The sequence below is a fragment of the Rhyacophila brunnea genome, unplaced genomic scaffold (assembly GCF_057557595.1).
Source record: "Rhyacophila brunnea isolate RB1 unplaced genomic scaffold, BYU_Rbru_1.0 scaffold_13, whole genome shotgun sequence".
Lineage (NCBI taxonomy): Eukaryota > Metazoa > Arthropoda > Insecta > Trichoptera > Rhyacophilidae > Rhyacophila > Rhyacophila brunnea.
The window spans coordinates 15,511,183-15,533,744 of record NW_028232785.1 but is presented as its reverse complement, the minus strand read 5'-3'; the positions used below and the strand labels follow the sequence as shown (position 1 = coordinate 15,533,744).

General features: G+C 32.7%; 1 long non-coding RNA gene across 1 annotated transcript; it reads right to left on the bottom strand.

Annotated features, from left to right (window-relative positions):
* Nucleotides 1-15,492: 15,492 nt before the first annotated feature.
* On the bottom strand, nucleotides 15,493-22,228 carry LOC147076637 (uncharacterized). Its single transcript, XR_015069674.1, has 3 exons — nucleotides 21,994-22,228; nucleotides 18,071-18,220; nucleotides 15,493-17,850 (listed from the first exon to the last, which is right to left on the bottom strand). It is a non-coding gene; the product is annotated as an uncharacterized LOC147076637 (long non-coding RNA).
* Nucleotides 22,229-22,562: the final 334 nt, after the last annotated feature.

The window sequence follows — 22,562 nt, the reverse complement described above, 5'->3', positions numbered from 1 at the left end:
TCATACCCTAATCACACTATGAGTCGTCTACGTCGTATTATCCATTATTTCCATTCGCGTGGTTATATAGAAGAATTAATATGTATCACTATGCTTATTCGCATTCCACTACTGGATGAAGGTTTTATCAATAATCCTATTGGTCATATGAACTGCTATATCTATTAAAATTGGTGATATTAAAATTTACCTACCCATTTATATCGTCATTATTATCATGAACCAGGATCAATCCACTGCTCGATGAAGGCCTCTCAAAACTAATTCCATTCCTGTTTCATATATACATTGCTGCATTTATCAAATATTTCAATATAATATATTCATTTCATCGTTATCATCATTAGACCAGGTCAATCCACTGCTGGATGAAGGCTTCTCTAAGCCGATTCTACTCTTTTTGGTCCTATGAATAATCGCTATATAATATACATAATCTACCTATTTATAATGCCATTATCATAATCAGTTTATATCAATACACTGCTGGACGAATTCTTTTCCAACCTAATAATTACTTCCTCTCAGATCTATATGTTTCTTCTTTTATCAACATTTGTTTCGATATGAACGTCCCGCAGCGTGAAACATATTATCGCTAAAATTTTAATTCAAATTTTAATTTTTTTAAATATTATTCTATGGCTGCAAGCATTTTTTTAGACAATGAAACAAAACAACTTAATAGTTTAAATTTATTTTTTATATGGCTAACCTTCTTCTATTACATTATATTCAATCGCAATCAAATTGTCAGGTATTATGCTAGGTCTAGCAGCCTGGGATGGTATCAGATGACATCCTGAAGGCCAAAATCCATAATAAACTATACATATGACGCTAAATTTATATCGACAGTAACGACTTGCAAATTGTAAAAGTAACAAATCAGCGACATGCCAAACGGCGCCGTCTCTGCATACTTCACAATTTTATTAAAATCCAATATCATTTCATTAGGACGCCAAGCTGTCTGCAAGACCTAGCGAGACAGACTGGCGAGAGCCAGCTGGCTCAGCTAGTCTCCTATATATTATTATCCTAAGAGATTTTGGAAAATACGTCAATCACACAACTCACAGTCACACAACTCAGAGTCACAAATCACACAACAATGTATTAAGGCCATGCATTAGTTGAGGCACGGTCTAAAAAGATCGTTGCTAGGCGATGCGCGGATTGCGGGTGGCGGGTGAAAATGACGCCTGTCAAACGAAATATTATTTGTCATATAAATCCAACATACGTCCATTTTATGTTCTGTTTATTGTTCTATTAGTAACAATAATAATATATTCATTTACATGTTTTCTTTTTAAAGTAAATGGGTAACGTTTTTAGTCATCTTTACACGATTTTAGAATTAATTGACCCGTCGCCATCACGCAGCAAAGTGACGTGTTCCTGGGTCAACATTCTCTCACTGAATGGCAGCGAGTCCAAAATTTCGTCGCGCGTACAGTTGAAAATTATTTGGCGTTTCACTGATGCGTCACCTTAATAGGTACGTCATTGCCTTGCCTCTTCACAATATTCGATGAGTTTATTTAAATTTAATAATAAGGCCACATTTCAACGATTATCATCATGATCAAAGATTAAAACTACATATAAAACTACGTTGATTAATCAAATTATCCTAAAAAAATATTGACGGAGCATCATTTACGCATGTATTTTTATTTATTTTGAACCATAGACAAAATACTTTTATTTTAGCTGTCATATTCATAGACAACGTAGGTAGGTAAATTAAAAATGACGTTAACTATACGTAATTAATACACAAGGTTTTTACAATTTTATTAATAGATAGTATTTATATAATGTTGAATTAAACGTTTTATTACACAATATAAGAAAAATTCATGCTTTATAGACAACGAAAAAAGTCAATTATGATCATTTCATCGCACTATGAAGTACCTACGTCATATTATTATCCACTATTTGCATCCATGTGGTTACTATATAGAAGAATCAATGTGTGTCACTATGCTTATTAGGATTCCACTGCTGGATGAAGGTTATTCCAAAGAAAAATCCATGTTTTATACAAAAATAAAAAAGTTAATTATGATCATTTCATCCCATAATCACACTATGAAGTACCTACATCATATTATCTATTATTTGCATTCATGTGATTACTATATAGAAGAATTAATATGTGTCACTAATCACTATGCTTATTAGGATTCCATGCTGGGTGAAGGTTATTCCAATAATCCTCTTAGTCATATGAATTGCTATATCTATCAAAATTGATGTACTTACCCATTTATATCCTCATTATCACCATGCACCAGGATCAATCCACTACTCGATGAAGCCGTCTCAGAACTAATTCCATTCCTCTTATATACATTGCTGCATTTATCAAACATTTTTATATAATAATAATATATTCATTTCGTCGTTATCATAATTAGACCGGATCAATACACTGCTCGATGAAGGCCTCTCTAAGCTGAGTCCACTATTTTTTGTTCTATGAATTAAACTGAACCGAATTTGTGAAATTGCGTATTACATGAAATCCGCAAAATTTTGTCAAATTCATGAAAAATGCAAGCCCGTTGCCTTATTCATGAATTAGGCAAATTATCTGCCAAGTACGTGAATTCGGCAGGGTATAGAATTCTTAAACTGTCAACATGATAGTAGAAAAAGTAAATTTAATACGGACGGTTTTATTAGTTATAATTGGACATAATATTATAATATTATTATTAGGTTCGGTTAGGTTTTGTAATTCTGAATTCAACTGAATATCCATTTTAAGGTTACCTAACACCTGTCAACAAACTATCAAATTTAATCATACTATCTCAAACAAACAATCGACTATTGTCTGATACCCAAGCACAAATCAAATCGCGAAAATACTTTTTAATAAAATTCTCCCGTTATCATATTATAGTTCTAGATTTTTTTGGGCATAGTAATTGGAAATGAACGTCATTGTAGTTATTAATAGGCATATTTTTATATAATCAATAACACTTGACACCGGAGCGCCACTATCTATATTGACCAATGCATGAGCATTTGACACATTTGAGCGCCAATATCTAATTTGCCCTATGCATGAACTAGGCAGAAAAATTACTGCCGAATTCACGCACTCGACAGATGTTTTGAATATTTCATGAATAAGGCAACGGGTTTGCATTTTTCATGAAATAGGCAAAATTTAGCCGATTTCATGTAGGTAATACGCAATTTCACACGTAGGCGTAACATATACATACATATATCTACCTAAATATTTATAATGCCATTATCATAATCAGTTTGGATCAATACATATATAGACGAAGTCCTTTCTAACCCAATTAGGTACTTCCTCTCAGATCTATGAGTTCCTTCTTTTATCAACATTTGTTTCGATATGAACGTCCCGCACCGGCAAACATTATATAAAATGTTAATTCAAAATTTGTTTTTTTAAATATTATTCTATAGCTGCAAGCATTTTTTTAGACAATTAAACAAAATAATTTAATAGTTATATGGATAATCTTCATCTATTACCTCAAGGGGATACGCGTGAGATTAATATTAACGTTATATTATTGAATCGCAATCAAATTACCTGCTATTCTGCTAGGTCTAGCAGCCTGGGATGATGAATCCAGAATAGACTCTGCATATGACTTCAAATTTATATTGAAAGTAACGACTTTCAAATTGTAAAAGTGAAAAATCAGCGAAATGTCAAACGGCGCCGTCTCTGCATACCTCACAATTTTATTAAAATTCAATACCATACATTAGGACGCTAAGCTGTCTGCAAGACCTAGCGAGACAGACTGGCGAGAGCCAGCTGGCTCAGCTAGTCTCCTATATATTATTATCCTAAGAGATTTTGGAAAATACGTCAATTTTTTTATTCAAATACCACTTTGTTGATTATTAAAGGAATTCATTTCAATTTTTGGAGTCCCGAATCTACTTCCATTTGAATCGGGTACAATCTGATAAAACTCGACACAATCACAGATAAAATCATTTTTAAATCGCGTTTTACATCCGTCACCATACATTTTCGCTACTTTACTGTCTATCCACCGCACATTGATTATAATGTCGCTTAATACTTTCTGTTTAATCGATATTTCAGAAATCAGAATTAATATTCCACAAATCTATTCAAATCTGTAAGTAGGACATTGGCACACTATTGAGTTTTAACTAGAAATAAATACATCTTTCCTCACTAATTACTACGAAAATATAATCTAAAACCATGTCACTGCTTTTTATCTGTCAAACTAATAGACTAATGATTGTCAATCGTTTTCTTTCGCTTATTAAGATGACACGTCAGAATATTTTCAAATTTAGAATTTGTGAAAATCCTGGAAAACATCGAACAGTAATGTGACATTTCAAATAGCATAGACATTTATTGCAATATTATATGTGTATTCATTGCCAATAATAATAATGGAGAATTTTAATACTAGGTACTATCAATGAATAATAATTTCAGATACCTTGATTATCCTGATATAGTATGCATTAGTATTATTATTACATTAAGGTAGGTAGGTAAATGAAATAATGTAACGTTTATTCCAAATAATAATTAAATCGTGATGATATTAATAATAATTAAATTGCAATAATGTTTCTTCTTACTAATATTGTAAAAAATGACATTACGTATCATTTATTCTTTATCACATGTAAGTAACATCGCTTATATCTTATCGCTTATTGGCAAATAATATTCTAATAGTCAATTTTTACTATTTTACACCATAATTAGGTAGGTACCATACGTAAGTGGCTACTATTTTTCCATTTTTGTACGTGATAAAAATAATATCATTTTTATTTCCTCGCCCAGATAATTTGTTAAATAATAAATTAAGCATGTTGGAATTTATTGAGTAGTATTATTAAGAACTTACTTATTTAAAATAAAATACCATTTTTGCTCCGAAGCAAAGCATATGGACACACCCCTTCAGGGTGGTAATTACGATTATGTATCTTAAAAGACATTATGAGAAATAGATTTTACATTTTTTCAATCTAATGGGATCTTCCCCCATTGGATAAATAAAACGTATTGTAACGCAATAATCTAAATGTATGAAAAATTAGACTATCCTGCTGTGGCGCTGGGTGGAGGTAGGGTGGATCCACCATAGATACTGCAGACTAAGCTTTGCCAGTTATACGTATTTGTTTACATTTAAATAAGACTTTAATTTACAGATGGTATTGGTTAGTTTTTTAAATTCAATTATTACCTGGGAAAATCAAGCCATAATACGCATCTGTCTATGAAATATTAAAAATTATGCCATTAAATCATACATTATTTTGGATATTTAATATCTCATTCGCCGCGGATTATTTAATTACCACATTTAAATAACATATTAATTATATCTAATGCGGACACAACAGATGTGCTGTAAGGATTTTAATAGATAGAATAACATTTTTAACTACTATTGTTTGGTTTAGGCAGGGTTTAATAAATTATAAAAAAAACTAACCAACAACATGTGGAATTATTCCATAGATAACATAATTGAATTCCAAATTTATTTCCATAGATTAATATAATCATATTAAACTAACAAAGTTGCAATTGCAAACAATGAAAGAAATTGATACGAATTGTTATACTAATCAAAATTTGTGATATAGTATAATATCTATCTATTTTTATCGTCCTTATCATCATCAATCTGGACCTATCTACTCCTGGATGAAGGCCTCCTCAGCCTTATTCTACTCCTTACTTACACATGAATTGTGATATTTATCAAAATCAGTGATATTATATTATCTACCTATCTATATAATATAATGCGTTATTATCACGAACGTCAATAAATCCACTGCTGGATGAAGGCCTCTCAACGTTGATTGTATTCTTGACAGTCTTTAATTTCTTTATTTATAAAAATGCTAATGTTCTCTATCATCAAAATCGGTGATAATAAATTATATCTATTTATATTGCCTATGAGCCTGAATCAATCCGTTTGCATTTCTGTCGGTTAGATGAATTGCTATATTTATCAAAATTGCTGATATTAAATTTACCCATTCAAAATATCGTTATTATCATCATCAACCAAGATCAATCCACTGCTGGATGAAGGTTATACCAACATAATTCTACTCTTCTTGGTCATGTAAACTGCTATATTTTTTTTAAATTTGTGATTTTATATACCTACCCATTTATATCATCATTATCGTCACCAACCTGTATCAATCCACTGCTGGATGAAGGTCTCTTTAAGGTGATTCCACATCTTTAGGTCTTATAAATTCCTATTCTTATCAGAATTGGTCTAGAATAGACTCATATATAATATTGCTTTATTATTTATCAACATTTATTTGTCTTGATATGAATGTCCCGCACCGGAAAACTATAGGGGGGACATGCTCGTCGTAGGTCAAAATTGAGTTTTTATTGTATTTTCAAACCATGATCCTGGACACTCCTTAAACGTTGTAGATAATCTATTTATATAATTTTAAAGCCTTATTATCCTTCATATTTATTTTAAACATTTGATGACTTTATAAAGTATTTTTGTTACATAAAATAGTATTCTTTTAAACCTCTCGCTCTAATGTTTTAGAATATAGTCATATTTCGGTACATAACTGTGCAGTGGTGTTAAGATTTTTTACATTTATTAATTTTTAAACGCATTTATAAAACCATCAGTATAATTTATATCGACATTATTATATTGAAATATTTACGATAAAAAATTATATCGATAATCTCTGTGATCCCAAATTTGACAAGAATTAGGCATTTTATTATTCAAAAATCGGCAAGATTAACAAATTTGAAGATAATTCTTAAGATATTCATTATAAGCTATGTCTTTGACCATTCAAGTGTGATAAACATCTTATGAATAATGATTGCTTTATAATAATTATTGACCTAAGAATAAGGTAGTGTTTTTTTGAAATACGCCATTTCTTTTGTCATTCCCCAGTGGTTAAGCTACAACATACGGCCGTAGCCATAAATTGACAAACTATAATTGAAATAGGGAGTAAAATGGTATTAACGCGCGTGAATGAAAATCCATCCCGAAGGAAAAACTATGGCGCCTTCTATACATACTTTACAAATATATTAAAATCCAACACCAGGTCATTATGACGAAAAGCTGTCTGCAAGACCTAGCGAGACAGACTGGCGAGAGCCAGCTGGCTCAGCTAGAAGTTATGTAATATCTCATTAGTTAACTCCATTAATTTCGAATACGTTACCATTGTTCCTAGAATCCACGATTTTACACCTCTTGGGTGTAATATTTTTATTACAAGAAATGAAAATATAATTAATATTAAATTCTACAGGTTTTAAAAGGTTTGTCGATAGCTTTTTCGGTTGTAACACCGTTATCAAGACTATTCAGATAGGCCGTGTGCCTTTGCCTAAATACTATACGTGTATATATGGAGACAGAATACATTTTCTTATTCGTTCCAGCAATATTATGAATTTGTACACTTGTTATTAATTGTAATATTATTAATACTTTGAAAACCCTAAGTGGGTTTTTTTTATTTTAAATGGATATCAAAATTTACAAATTTTTTTAAAATTACAGTGTTTGAGTACTTTGGTTATTTTTTGACATTATTAATCAATTAAAATCTTATTAGTATAATTGTCTTAATCGTGTGTTTAAATTAAATTTAATAGTGGCGACAAATGCATTACCAAATTTTCATTAATTTATGTGATTTCTTTTGGATCGAAATTGGTCGAACACCCTATGCTAAAGACACAATGGTAGGTCACTCTTGAAGATACTCTTCAGACATCCGAAAGCACTCCATCCCAGCTTTGTTCTTCGAGCAATTTCTTCGTGCATGCTTCCGTCTATGGACACCTGCTGTCCGAGATAAACGTAGCTGCTGACTTGCTCTAGTTGGGTGCCATTAATACAGATAATCGCAGGGTCCGAAAAACAGTTCCTCATCACTTTTGTCTTTGAGACATTTATCTTTAAACCGACCGTTTGACTGACATCCGCAAGTTCTTGCATTCTACCTTGGAGGTCTTTCGGGTCTTGTGAGAGTATAACAATATCATCTGCAAAGCGCAGGTGACTTAGGTGCTCCCCATTAATTGGAACACCTTTTTCCTCCCAATTAAGTTTCCTAAATAAGTCCTCAAGAGTAGCGTGAATTAGTGATAATATACATTATATCAAAATATGGTATGTCTAGTACTAGTAGTAATACAACTAGTAGTAATAGTACTAGTAGTAATTGTGGTGGTAATAATAGTACTAGTACCCTAGTAACACTAGTAATTGTTGTTAATTTTGTAGAATTTTCGTGCTTCTTCAATAAACAGAATTAAAACACAAACATTTTCTTTCTTTGTGTGGCATTGCAACGCATGCCAGGTACTCTCTGGTTAGAAATTACCTATGTTTACATTTAATAAATGATGGAACTATGTATGAGAGTGAATATAAAATTGTTGATATAAAATTAGCTGCATACAATTTAATCATAATATTATATTGTATATTCCGTATATAGATTTTATCTCGTTGTAGATTTCTTCCCAGCGGTGTGTTACAGAGTGTCCCAATACATATGGTAGCCGACAATTCACAACTGATGGAAACCAAGATGGGGTGATAGACTATTCAGAAATAACTATAGATGAACAAAATATAAAAAAGGAAATATCCGCAGTCAATACTCCGAAGGAGGCTGCAATGGTGTTGAGAAGAGTGGTGCATTATCCGCGAAATTTTATATGCAATATCTGTAATGCAGTCTTAGAATCCTCTAGTATTTTAAGAAGTCACAAAACTATTCACAATGATATTAATGAAAATAGTGAAACGCATGGCCGTTCCCATTTGCGTAGTGTTAAAATATATAAGAAAACAGACATGAGCGAAAGACTATTAAAGTGCGATATATGTTCTTATATATGCAGACTGTCTCATCACCTTAAATCACACAAAATGACACATACTGGTGAAAAACCATATAAATGCGATGTGTGTTCGTTTTCATGTAAACATTCACATCACCTGAAAACACACAAAATGTCGCATACTGGAGAAAAACCATACAAATGCAATGTATGTTCTTATACATGCTCACGATCAAACTACCTGAAAACACACAAAATGTCGCATACTGGTGAAAAACCATATAAATGCAATATATGTTCTTATACATGCTCACGATCAAACCACTTAAAAACACACAAAATGTCGCATACTGGTGAAAAACCATATAAATGCAAAGTGTGTTCTTATACATGCAGACAATCACACCACCTGAAATCACACAAAAAGTCGCATACTGATGAAAAACCATATAAATGCGACGTGTGTTCGTTTTCATGTAAACATTTTAATCACATGAAAACACACAAAATGTCGCATACTGGTGAAAAACCATATAAATGCAATGTGTGTTCTTATTCATGCCAACGATCACAAGAACTCAAATCTCACGAAATGTTGCATACTGGTGAAAAACCATATATATGCGATGTGTGTTCTTATACATGCAGACAATCACAAAACCTAAAATCACACAAAAAAACTCATACTGGTGAAAAACCATATAAATGTAATGTATGTTCTTATAAATGCACTCGGGCAGAATACTTAAAAAGACACAAAATAACACATTAAAATGAAAAGCCGATATTTGCATTTATACTTGCAAACAGTCACGAACCTGTTAAGATCACACAAAATGTCACATATGAGGGATGCTTCTTGCAAATAATAATAATATAACCATAAGTGTTAAAATGAGATAATACATCGCTCGAATAGTAACTCTAAAAGTGTTCATCCAACGTATGCTACCATTGCTCACACATGCTTGTAAAACATAGACTTGTTATATACGAATGTCGCAATTTGGCATGGAAAGATGCATGTCAGGCATAGAGTCACTAATCAATTACCTTCAAATTTACTTGCCAAAATTTCCTTCCAAAATAAACATTTTAAATTCAAATATTTCGAAATATGGCGTACTATTTCTGAGCATATTATAATATTTAAATTAATCAATAGTCTTTCAGAACGCTTAGAATTATTACTGTCAAGCATTAAATTTAACACACGCAGATTCAATATAATATATCTTTACTTCCATTCACTTTCACACATTCAAACAGATAAAGAAAATTGAGATGACTATTGTCTTCAGGCATCACTCTTTAGAACAATGAATCATTGTAGTAATCGAAAACTGTTTTGCTTTCGTATCTCTTTTACTATATTAAGTTGCTCCAAAATCAACTAGTCATTGTAACTGGACGTCTTAAAGTATTAGATACCTAAGTGTTTTTCACTTTGATTGATTTGTAAATTGAAATAAATTGAAAAATTGAAAATTCTTCTTGTATCTAATTCCGATTATTATACTATTTTGCGATTGACATACATCAAACAAATATCGAAATACCGTGACATTGCGTGATAGTACGCGATGTGATAGAAATGTCGCCAACCAGATTAAATAATAATTTGCTGGACATGTTGCTCGGTGAGTGGACAACTGATGGGTAAATCCTGTCATATCGGTAGTGTTTTCCATAGGTCTCTAAATGACCACAAAGACACTTAAACCCACTAGATAGACGAACTAATAATGTTCGATAGACAGCGATGATCGATACTGAGAAGAGTGGAAGGAGCTATGAGAAGCCTTCATCAACCAGTGAATCGACGTCAGTTGTTGATGATGATATCCAGTCAATCCTTTTATAGCACATGATATTTTAAAAACATAAATATTAAAAGAAAAATAAAATAATTTTTATTATATTATACTGCAAAATAGTGTGCCTTGCAAATTGATGTGTGGTCCATTTCCATAAATATAATATGTAGTGTAATTATAATATCTACCATAGGCGGCTCTCGTGTTGCACTGCGTTAGGAGCTTGCCTTTCACCCGAGAAGGGTTCGATTCCCGGTCAGGACTCAATATTTATGTGTTTTTCTCAAAGCCTGGGTGTTTATGATTGTTCAAAATTACTAAATACCACCTTGTACGAAATAGCCAGGACATGGTTATTTATAATTAAAAATAAATATCTACCATAGATAGATCAGCGTATTTTATAAATAGTTTAAGCATGTCATTTTACAGGTTTATTAGTCATTATAAAAATGTGTGCTTTATCTAAATTTGTTCAAGTAGCTTTTTCCTCCTCTTTACTGGTAGTTACTGGTAGGTATATATTAATTATGTTCAATGTTTTACTTGTATTTTTTTCATCTTAAATATGCGACGTCGAGAATCGTAAAGCATTGCATTATTATAGTCGTGATTGTTTCAAACACTAGTTATTTGACAAACTTCAAAATGTCCCACCATTTGCAAATAGTACTTATTAACCTACCTGCAGAAAATTACTCAGAGGCGTCTGATAGGGTGAACAAACACCTGCTGGCCACATAATGTTGTTGGTTTTATATAATGTAAAACCCCACTATTGTGTAGGTATACTAGTACGATTCCTTTCTTCCCGCCTATTATAATTTATGTTTATGTATAACATATTATGTAAAAAATAAAATACTTGTAAGAATGTAAAAACTGTGCATAAATAAAATAACTTGTGGTTACGCTCGGGAATTTATAATTTTTTCATTCACACCTCTCCCTTAGAACGAAATCAAGACGAGTACTTTTCTTGCATCAATTTGATATGTAGCTGTCAGTATGTCAGTGATCAAATATCTATTTTTTAATGTAACAAATTATTCGACCGCAATAATAATTTCTCAGCGACTCATATAGAGGTAAACAAGTTTACTGTTTAGCTGGATCAGCAGATTGATTGGCGATATGAAATACGGTATCGCAAAAGAAAATTAGTCTAATAATCCTTTCCCATAGTATCATATTCTTCTTTCTTCTTCTTCTTCTTTATTCTTACTTTTTCTTTCAAGAAAAATCATATTATATTATGACTGTAATAATAAATACAATTTATAAGCTTATTATTAAGTATTTAAACCGCTGAGTCGTTCAATATAAGTATGTACGGGAATATAATGTTTACGTATTACTTTTGACTGTATAAAATACGATTATTGATTTATCAAAATGTCACTCGAATCTAAGTACTTGGCTCGTAACTATCTCAGTAGATAATATTATGTACCTACCTATTGTCATTGTATTTATACTATTGTACCGATCGTTACGCTGCAAATCAAACTCGTTCCTGCATACATCTTCGACTTCTTCATCGTCATCCTCAACACCATAACCCACATATCGAACACCACAGTGGTGACACCAACATATAGTTACCAGATGTCTAAGATTACAGCGGCCCTCGTAGTGTAGTGCGTAATGCGCTGGACATACATCCGGGGTATCCGAGTTCGACCGCGGTGACGTCACAATACATTTATGTGATTTTCTCTAAACTTGGTTTTCCGTGACTCGTTTATATTACTGATAATTTAAGGCAGGTAGGTATTGATTTAAATTTACGTAGGTTAGTATTTTGACGGAATGAGAATCAATTGAGAACGATGGTGATATAGCCATAGAAAGGGAAACTACATATCCAATTGTTAAAGGTTTTATTTCTAAGTATTGATTCATTGTTAGCAGAGGAACATATATTTTGTTATAAGTCATCTTACTGACTGGACTGACTGGTAAACTTTAAGAATTGAATAATAACAACTGTAATGTTGGGTAATGTGACGTGTAAAACTAGCAAGTGACGAAGATTCCTGATGAGCAAAAGGAGTACGGATCTGAGATAAGTACTACTTCACTCTGTCTCACCCGACCATATGGATAAGCACAAATTCGCGCTTTTTCCTTTGGTCCATCGCCAACACTCGCAATGTTAGATCTGAGATAAAGGCGTATCAATATCTGTACCTCAGAGGCAGACGGATGCAACTCCGTTTTTGGGGAAAATGAGTTTTTTTAAGAATTGTCATGCTAAAGGCTTTATCTATTAGTGGCAGAGAGATGAAAGTCCTAGTCCAAGATATTCATAGAATAAAGATGCAAGTGCCATACCTACCTTAGAGGCAGAAGGATGCAAATCCAATAATACACTAAGATAAAATTCTCTCAAACCGTCTGCAATATGTACTAGACGAGAACCAGCCAGGAGAACGAGCTTTAGAGGAGGATACAGCACTATGGACCATATTATCCAAGTCATCAGAGAAATCAGAGCGGTAACAGGAATACAATCTGCCGCTATCCATGGGTTTTATAGACTATGAGAAAGCGTTCGATTCCATAAAGAAATTTTCAATACTCGATGCATTCAGAAATCGAGGAATCCCAGGGCGCTATATAAATATTTTCAATAATATATACAGTAGCACAACAACAACTCCATAAACCATCGCGCATTTCCTATCAGCAAAGGAGTCCGACAAGGTGATACAATCTTACCTAAACTATTTACAGCTACATTTGAAGACTTATTTAGACAACTTGACTGGAATGACACGGGTCCCCATAAATGGAGAATACGTGAGTCATCTACGCTTTGCCGATAACAATAAATAGTAGTTTGCAAGACTCAGAAGGCCTCCAAAGCAGAATGCAGTAACTCGCTGGAGTAAGCAACAAAGTAGGCTTGAAAATAAATGTATCAAAGAATAAAGTCATGTTAAACTGCTTTGTGGGCCAAAAAGAGATCCTCATCAATGGCATTCAGCTCGAACAGGTGAGAAACTACATCTATCTGGCACAATAAGTGTCTATAGATGGATGTATATTTGATGAAATTGTTCGCAGAGTAAAGCTAGGCTGGAGTGCTTTTGGCCGCCTGAATAATTTCTTCGAAAATGCCTAAAGTGCAAAGTATTCAACCAGTGTGTACTTCCCGTAACCACATGCGTGTGAAACATTGAACCTAAGTAAAAGAGAGATCCAGAAACTTAGAGTAGCACAACGTGGTATGGAAAGGTGCATGCTGGGCATAACGCAAAAGGACAAAAAAAAGAATGAGTGGATAGGGAAACAGACAAGGATGAATGATGTGATAGAGTTTGCTAAAAACCTCAAATGGAAATGGGCTGGAACATGGCTCGAATCGTTGGACAAATTTAGTCATCCAGTGGTATATCCAAGAGGTAAAAAACATCCGCAAGGTAGACCTAGAGGCCGCTGGATCGAAAAAATGATAAAGTTCTGCGGAAAAACTTGGCAACGCAACGCACAGGAACGAGAGAAGTGGAATCAGCTTGGAGATTAGCGAGGCCTTCATCCAGCAGTAAATAGATTCAGGCTGGTGATGATGATGATGACATAATAAAAAATTTAAAAAAAAAATGTGTTTTGCTTTGTTATATTTATACCTATAAATTTCTTTAACATATAAATTGTTTTATTTTGGCTAGGTACTCGTAAATAAGATGCAAATCCACATTAACAAAATATCTTTAGAGGCAGAAGGTTGCAAATCCACACTACGTTTCTTATTTTTTTTTTTTTTTAGATATAAAATTGTATTATATTTATTCCTTTCTTACATATTCCAGAAGTACTTTAATTGAATTAGAATAAAAAAAATAATGATCATTCTATGTATATTTTCTTAGAAGTTATGAGTATTCGTTTAAAATAAAAATTGTTTTTTGGCTCTCCTGAACAATTGGGTATTTGGATTTGCATCCGTCTGCCTCTGAGGTACAAATATTAGTAACTGCTCAATCTCGACGGTCAAGAATAATTCACTGTTTGAATAGGTACACCACTCAACCTGGGGCAAAGTATTTAGGTGATAAACTAGTAAGTAAAGTAGTTGTAAAATGACATAGTACCTGCTTTGAAGATGATATTATATAGGTACCAAGAGCAAAGTTAAGCTACTGTCCTATGTACTGTAGGAGTGTGGGTATGAAGAGAAGTTTTTATAAGCCATAAATATCAGATCCAAGAGGTTGGAATTATTATATCAGTTATTTAATACAGAAATTAACAAATAAATTGCCAGAACAAAAAAATATCTATATTAAAACATTTATTTACAAGGTTTACCTACTAGGTAATTGTTAAACGGTTGCGGTTTGCATAAGGCTTGAAAACAAAAACTGACATAAAAAAACTTGCAAATCCATAAAGAAACATTACAAATAATAAAAACGAGATATTTTTCAACTCCATGGCGTTGAATTTTCTTTGTGATCATGATGTCCGAAAATCGAAGAAAGAGTGCTTTTCTCGGGAAGAAGCATGGCTTAGAGTCCGAACAGACTTGTGTTCAAACTTGAATTCCACCACAAAGTTCCGTCCTTCTCTTATATTGATTGGTCGATTCGTCTGATTACCAAGTGGTGGTAGGCATACTTGAATTGAACAATGTGCCGATTTATTTTTACTTTTTTTTTGTTTTAAAAAATGAGAAATAACAATCATGTTATAACATTGTTACTGTTAGTCATCTAGGGTTTAGGGTTTCTTATTGAAAATCGCAATATAGCATCATATATTTTTTATTAATTTTAGATAGGTATATATTGAATATATATTTTTTAAAAACAACAGGCCACTAAACTTAATGACAGTAGTGTAGTTGTTTCTCTTCGGACCGCATTTTTTTTTCATTACACTTTTTTTATAAATAACAACAACAAATAACATTTAGGAAACAGATTATTTTGCATTTTAATAGCAGACGTTTCTATTAGTTTTAACTAAACTTATATTTAAGTGAAAGTATTATAATGAAAACCAATTAAAACAGAAAAATAAATTATTATAAACACTTGTCATGTTACATTTCATGTGACATGTCTACATCTTTTAACGCAACTTACAATTAACAAATAATAAATATTATTCGACACATCCTTGTTGATAATGAGTGTTATAAAAATCAACCAATAAGAACTCTTCCCGCTTTTGGTAGATTATGCAATAAGCTGTTATGTGGAAGGGGTCAGGACCAAATCACTATTTCCGCCCACGGAACATTACATTCCAAGATTAGAATCGATACAGGATGGATGTCTCCCGGTTTAACTTTAGATAACAGTTCTACGCCATGTTAATGTTCCCTTTTCGGATGGGGACAAGTTTACAAACAACAGATCCAGCCAAGCTGAAAATGCAGTCTTCAACTTAAAATAAAGCTAAATACAATTTAAAACCAATTAAACTCTATTTCACTGTACCAATCGAATATATCTCAACGTTGTATTATTTTTTTTATTTATTCTTTATCATTTCAAAATTTAAATGTTGTACGTAATTGTGTATAATTGAATAACTTTTTTTAACAATCTACGCAATGTTTTTAATTCATTGTTCATTTCTATTTGTAAAATACACTTTATAAAGGCGCCCAAATATTATATTTTCATATTACAAACGAGGTTACAAATGGCATTTTATTAAAGTTAAGAGAGAAATGAGATGAGGCATTCCTTGCAGAAAATTCAAGTTAACCGAAAGCCGAGTCTATACGCTTTGAGATTAAAAAGTACTATAATTCATGTTCTATCGATAAACTAGCTGGCAATTTCATTTTAACTATATTACATTGTTCATTACAATTTTAACTCATTTTATTTTATAATATCATTAACTTTGCGACAAATCCTAGTATAACACACTAGTGACAAATATTATTTAAAGGGATATACATTAAAAATATTGCCACATACACTTCTAAAACATCTTCATTGCTAGTAGTTGCATTAGAATTACTATAAAAATTGAAAAATGTTATCAGTAAGGATGGCTAGGTTGTTTTCATTTGTGATCGATGTAACAAATTGATAGCAAACAACAATGTACCCTTTAATGTAACAACAAACAAAACTGTTATGGTTTTTCACTCGAATGTCTCATTTTATTCCTTTTAAGATAACTGAGCTTCGTACATTTATATATGCATAAATCGCATTAATGTGTCATTTTATGTTTTTTGAGATTACCAATTCGCAGGAATCTTTTAAAACAGACATCGCATTGATGTGGCTTTTCATTTTTATGTGTCATTTTGTGTTTTTTGAGATTACCATTCAGCAGAAATCTTTTAAAACACACATCGCATTGATGTGGTTTTTCGCCAGTATGTGTCATCTTGTGTGATCTAAGACTATCAATTCGCTGAAATTTTTTAAAACATACATCGCATTGATGTGGTTTTTCGCCAGTATGTGTCATTTTATGTATTTTAAGACTACAAATTTGCAGAAATCTTTTAAAACACACATCGCAGTGATGTGGTTTTTCGCCAGTGTGTGTCATTTTATGTTTTTTGAGATCACTCGTATGTAGAAATCTTTTAAAACACACATCGCACTGATGAGGTTTTTCGCCAGTATGTGTTTTCTTGTGTATTCTAAGATTATCAATTCGCTGAAAACTTTTAAGACATACATCGCATTGATGTAGTTTTTCACCAATATATACCTTCTGAATACCACGCTTCGATATTTTATATGATCGATCATTGCATTCACTGTGTTTTTCGCCAGTATGCGTATCATATGACTCAATCTGCTTAGACTTCATGCACGAATTGAAATGACTATTTAGATGATTTACAGAACCAAACACTCGACAACAATCATTGCAAATAAAGTTACGCGGAAAATATGTAAATCTTCTCAACATAATTGGAACTTCCTTTTGCACGTATGATTTCTGAACTTCCTTTTTGATGTTTTGTTCATCTATTGTTATCTCTGAATGGTGTTTTGTCATATCTCTGACGTAATTGGTTGCATGTGCTATTTTATTGTTGACCAGGTTATTGTCAACTGTATCTTTTCTCACGATGTCCAGTGGTTTACTGTAACGCACTGTGAAATACTGCTGAGTAGAGATCTGTAAAAAGCATCGAGTTGGTATTATCAATTCAATTATATTAAATTAAATAAAACGTGTTTTTGTTCCCTAATATCGGTTAGATAGGTACTATTTGGTTTGACAATTAATTGTTTAAAAGTAATAAAAAAAGTGTAAAAATGATTAAAAGTTATCGTGTGTTACTTTTACTATTTAAAGTTCTGTCGAGCTTAAAAATAAACTTTATAATTGAACGTACCTGATCTGGCCTGTATTTTGAATAAGAGCAGCCTGTTCGAGGATTCTCATTGATAATTAGGCTGATTGCGTTGTCAACAATTTCTTCTTTGATGACGACTGCCTCATTATCATTCTCAGACTTTAAATTTATCAGATCGTTTTCAAGCTTCTGGAAATAATATAATTAATAATGTAATAATATAATAAATGATATAAAATTCACTCAAGACATGAATTTTGCGCCAATTCGAGGGTAGTTTATCATATGTATGTAATGAGACGGTTAATTGTTACAAGAAGTTATTCGTCTGAACTGTCAAAAAGTGCTATGTTTTAACAGCAATTCTTTTGGCTGTGTTAACTTTTAGAGCGATATTGTCAATTTTTTACATTGTTAGACGGCATACTTTGTGTAACAATTATAATACCTACTTCAATATAAAAACACGATAAACTAGGTACCCTTGATAGCTGTCGATACCAGCTTTGTGTATGAATTGATGCGCTGATTTATAAAATGTTAAAATAGTTCGCACCCCCAGTAAAATACTGTCGTAAGTCTGAAATGGGCGTTTTCGAGTTATGGATGTGGTTGGATTCGTATTTTTTTTTGCTATTTTAATAAAATACTATCGTATCTCAAACTCAAATAGTGTCGGAGAGAAAGCACTTAATACAGTACATTACTTTCCGAAAACTGTTGAATAGATAATAAAATAGTGTTGTACCTAAGTTACGACAGTATTTTACAAGAAGCTTTCTAAAAAACTAAAACAATACTTTTCAAAAAAATACTGTTGTAACTCTGTTACTACAGGAAAATCTTGAGATACAGCGTAATTTTCTCACTAATTGCATGGATATTATTGTTCCAAAGTATTCAAACAAAAAAAACTGGAAGCAGCAGAGGCAACAATTTTTGTTATCAACAATTAAATGGAAGTAAAATACAAGAAGTATGCAAAAAATACTTTATCAATACATTTGGGGTGAGTGAAAGGTACTGCTCCACTGCATGGAAAACAAGAAATCTTCTTTCCGGAACGCCAATTCCAGAACAAAGAGATCACAAAAATCACAAAAAAATTAGTGATGTTTAAAAAAATGATATAAGAGCTCACATTAAGTCTTTGCCAGTGATCGAGTAACATTATTTGCGTGCACATACATACGTCCAAATTGTATTTAGATGGTAAATTAACAATTGCTGAAATGTATCGGTTATACAAAAAACAACAAGCTGACAGCAATATGCCATTTGGAAAAGAACACTATTATACGCATCCATATTTAATGACGAATTTAATATTGGCTTCTTTAAGCCTAAAAAAAGATTTGTGCGTTGAATGCGACCTATACAATAATTCTTCACCACCAGATGAAAAAAAACAACTTCAAGAAAAATATGAGACACATCAACCTGGAAAAAAGAGGCAAGAGATGAAAAGATCAAAGACGTAGCAGAGTCCCGAGGCCAAAATAGCGTGTGTCAGCAATGTGTCAACTTTCTATTATAAACGAAAGTTTGGCAATGTACAATCGTACAGTCTATAATATCACTGAAAATATTGCAAACTGATACATGTGAGACGAGAGTCAAGCTGCATGAGGATCCAATAAAATTGGTAGCTGTGTACTCGATTACAATGCATATAAAAAATATCACCACAATGAGCATTTTGTTTTTTACAGTGACAATTGTGCCGGGCAGAATAAAAATAAATACATTGCTGCAATGTATTTATATGCCACCGGGAATTCACAAAAAATACAACGATCTCTCATAAGTTTTTGGTCACGGGGCATAAACAAAATGAAGGCGATATCGTCCATTCTACAATTGAGCAGCAGAAGGCCAGGGCTCTAAAAAGTGGACCAATATTTGTGCCCAGCCAAATGATTACCATTGTACAAACAAGTAAGAAAACAAGACAACCATGCATAGTTAAACCCATGACGACAAATAATTTTCTCAACATGAAAAAACTAGCAGATGAAATCGGTAAAAATTACAACACGGATGAAAATGGAGAAAAAGTTTTGTGGCAGAAGATTAAAGTTATAAAAGTAGACAGAGACTATCCATACATTATTTTTTTTAAAACCAGTTATCATGAAGAATGTAGGAAATTGAATGTTCGACAACAGCAAATAGGCAAACCGTTACCAATGGATGGTCTCAATATATCCAAAGCATATAAAGAGTGGCCAAAAATAACGACAATTAAAAAGAAGGATTTGCTTTCCTCTGCACCGCTAAACATCGTGAATTTTATTATGATTTTTTGATTCTCTTCCAAGTGATGTTTAAAAATTAAAAATCGTATGTAAAAAAAATATTTTCCCATTAAATTAAATAATTAAGTATTTTTTTGTTGTTTTGAACTAATAATTGTATTTTTCTTTTTTTTTCAATAAATCTTTAAAGATTGTACCATAATTTGATATTTTGAAAACCTTCCTTTACAGTGCCCAACAAATTAGTTGAAATTATTAGAGTGATGGTAGGGAAATTTACATAGAAAGTATTGAGTTGATTCAAATTTTACCATGAAATTGTCAAATATCCTAATAAAATACAATCGTAACTCAGAAATGTTCAAATATCTCCGTTTGTATATGTTTTAGAGAAAAATGATGAATACAGTTGAAAATAGATCATGTTTTTCCATAAAAATAAATAATAATTTTTACATTCATACTTTTCCTGTATTTACAAAGAATATTTGAAACTTCAAATGGCTCTCCTGCAAAATGCCAATTTTTGACTTACTACAGTATTTTACTGGGGGTGCGAGTTATGCTTTTGCGAATATTGGTGTCCTCCAAATTTATGTACGTTGTCGAATCATGGACCCTGAGGGCAAGGGAGATGCGGTAGTGAGATGTAGTATAGGCGCTGAACGCTTCATGTTTCTTGGACGGAGCACAGGATGAAGCAGTCGATTATCCAAAAACTACAGATAAACTAACAGCTCTCCACAATATGTCTGAGCCATCTTCAGGTTATATGGACATACTGTTCGGTACGGACCGCATAACCTGGATGCTGGTGGTTTTGGGTAGTCTCCAGAGAAGGCAAAGGAGAGGACAGGGTCGGCGCACTGGAGCAATCAAGTGAATGAACTTACTGTGGACAGAATGGACAGACGAGAACGCTCAGAAGAGAAGCTCAGGGAGAGAAGATATGCTTAAAGTTGGTTCAATTAGCTGTTGGGCCCATCGGGCCGACCGAAATGGTCGCCACAATGTCCACTTATATTGCATTTAAAAAAAATGCAGCGTCTTATTGCGGACATGAAGATCTCTTCACATAGTTTCTTTGTCTGTAATGTTTTAACTTTGTATCTTATTTATATCATTAAATCTATTCTTTTCTGTCAAGTCTCCGTGCCCTTCTCTGCTATAGTACTTTTTTTTATTATTAAATTGCGTCTTTCAGTAAACCCAGCCAAAGCCCACTTGGGTATCTGCTCCTGAGACATACCCGGGCGTGGACAACTGCTGATGCTTCACATCCAACGTAATGTAGGGTCTCGTGATACGCTCGATTAAGACAAAGTGTGGTACGAGGCGGGATAGTTTGGAGGGTCCATGTTTGTGTTGGTCGCTCAGAAGACAACGGAATTTAAATGTGGTCACGATCTTCGGCCATGAGGTAACGACCAAGAGAAAGAGAGAGACACACACACAGTTATGTAGAATTTACGATCCCATTTTAAATTTTAAAGTCGACTTCATCAACTTGGTCGTGCATTTGTATTAATAATTCAATCATATGAAACTCAATAATTGTTGATATTAAGTAGTACCTACTGTTATACAAGTATGTTTATTGCCTGGAATTAACATTGCAGCTAAGAATGACAATCACATTTTTAAAGATTTCCTTATCAAACGTATTGTATAAACATTAATTATCAGCTTCTGTCAAAAACAAACCTCAAAACTGCAATCAGCATTGTCGAAATTCTCTTGTTTTAGATCAATATTGTCGTCAGGAAAGTTTGAACATTCAATTGGCACATCATAAAAGGGTTGACCTTCTGAATCGGATTTTTCCTCGCTTGGTTCTCGCTTTATATCCATTGTTAGTTAGTTAATAATAATGGAATTTATTTGAATAACTATGCAACTCAACTCAGCGACTGAGTTGAAAGGAACACTTTGACAGCATAGCATGACGTCACACATTAAAAATGAGTGTTGCCATTTTTTTGTCAGGTCCATTCGGTAAAAAACCTATCATGTAGGGACATATCATGATTGTTGCCAATAGGGTTTTTGGTTTTTCCTAAAATCCCGAAATCACTAGGCCGGGTTCTATTGAGGGACGCCTTCCCACCAAAAATGCCTATTTATCAAATCAATGGCTTTTTTCAACGATAGCAAGAAGAATGTGACCAGTGATATAAAAGCAAGTGAAAACATGAAAAACGGGTAAAAAAGACCAGCACAAAAGACCACAAGGCGAAAAAATACGATCTACATGTCTACATACAACAAGAATA